Here is a 2,154-nt window from a genome sequence, read left to right on the forward strand (position 1 = left end):
TCGAGTAAGAGATTGCTAAGGCTGAGATCAGAGAGGTCTTTTCCTGCTTTCTCCTCTAGGGTTTTGATGGTTTCCTGTCTCACATTCAGGTCCTTTATCTATTTTGAGTTTATTTTTGTGAATGGTGTGAGAAAGTGGTCTAGTTTCAACCTTCTGCATGTTGCTGTCCAGTTCTCCCAGCACCCTTTGTTAAACAGACTGTCTTTTTTCCATTGAATGTTCTTTCCTGCTTTGTCAAAGATTAGTTGGCCATATGTTTGTGCGTCTAGTTCTGGGGTTTCTATTCTATTCCATTGGTCTCTGTGTCTGTTTTTGTGCCAGTACCATGCTGTCTTGATGATTACAGCTTTGTAGTGGAGGCTAAAGTCTGGGATTGTGATGCCTCCTGCTTTGGTCTTCTTCTTCAAAATTACTTTGGCTATTCGGGGCCTTTTGTGTTTCCATATGAATTTTAGAATTGCTTGTTCTAGTTTCGAGAAGAATGCTGGTGCAATTTTGATTGGGATTGTATTGAATGTGTAGATAGCTTTGGGTAGTATTGACATTCTGACAGTATTTATTCTTCCAATCCATGAGCAGGGAATGTCTTTCCATTTCTTTGTATCTTCTTCAATTTCCTTCATAAGCTTTCTATAGTTTTCAGCATACAGATCTTTTACGTCTTTGGTTAGATTTATTCCTAGTGATTTTACGCTTCTTGGTGCAATTGTGAATGGGATCAGTTTCTTTATTTGTCTTTCTGTTGCTTCATTGTTAGTATATAAGAATGCAACTGATTTCTGTACATTGATTTTGTATCCTGCATCTTTGCTGAATTCAATCATCAGTTCTAGCAGACTTTTAGTGGAGTCTATCGGATTTTCCATGTATAGTATCATGTCATCTGCAAAAAGAGAAAGCTTGACTTCATCTTTGCCAATTTGGATGCTTTGATTTCCTTTTGTTGTCTGATTGCTGATGCTAGAACTTCCAACACTATGTTAAACAACAGTGGTGAGAGTGGGCATCCCTGTCGTGTTCCTGATCTCAGGGAAAAAGCTCTCAGTTTTTCCCCATTGAGGATGATGTTAGCTGTGGGCTTTTCATAAATGGCTTTTATGATGTTTAACTATGTTCCTTCTATCTTGACTTTCTCGAGGGTTTTTATTAAGAAACGGTGCTGGATTTTTTCAAAGGCCTTTTCTGCATCGATTGACAGGATGATATGGTTCTTATCTTTTCTTTTATTAATGTGATGTATCACGTTGATTGATTTGCGAATGTTGAACCAGCCCTGCATCCCAGGAATGAATCCCAGTTGATCATGGTGAATAATTCTTTTTATATGCTGTTGAATTCGATTTGCTAGTATCTTATTGAGAATTTTTGCATCCATATTCATCAGGGTTATTGGCCTGTAGTTCTCCTTTTTTACTGGGTCTCTGTCTGGTTTAGGAATCAAAGTAATACTGGCTTCATAGAATGAGTCTGGAAGTTTTCGTTCCCTTTCTATTTCTTGGAATAGGTTGAGATGGATTGGTATTATCTCTGCTTTATTTTTTTTGATATATGAAATTTATTGTCAAATCGGTTTCCATACAACACCCAGTGCTCATCCCAAAAGGTGCCCTTCTCAATACCCATCACCCACCCTCCCCTCCGTCCCACCCCCCATCAACCCTCAGTTTGTTCTCAGTTTTTAACAGTCTCTTATGCTTTGGCTGTCTCCCACACTAACCTCTTTTTTTTTTCCTTCCCCTCCCCCATGGGTTTCTGTTAAGTTTCTCAGGATCCACATAAGAGTGAAACCATATGGTATCTGTCTTTCTCAGTATGGCTTATTTCACTTAGCATCACACTCTCCAGTTCCATCCACATTGCTACAAAAGGCCATATTTCATTCTTTCTCATGGCCACGTAGTATTCCATTGTGTATATAAACCACAATTTCTTTATCCATTCATCGGTTGATGGACATTTAAGCTCTTTCCATAATTTGGCTATTGTTGAGAGTGCTGCTATATCTCTGCTTTAAACATCTGGTAGAACTCCCCTGGGAAGCCATCTGGTCCTGGACTCTTATTTGTTGGGAGATTTTTGATAACCGATTCAATTTCTTCACTGGTTATGGGTCTGTTCAAGCTTTCTATTTCTTCCTGATTGAGTTTTGGAAGA

The sequence above is a fragment of the Panthera tigris genome (genome assembly GCF_018350195.1).
Source record: "Panthera tigris isolate Pti1 chromosome F3 unlocalized genomic scaffold, P.tigris_Pti1_mat1.1 chrF3_random_Un_scaffold_59, whole genome shotgun sequence".
NCBI classification, from domain to species: domain Eukaryota; kingdom Metazoa; phylum Chordata; class Mammalia; order Carnivora; family Felidae; genus Panthera; species Panthera tigris.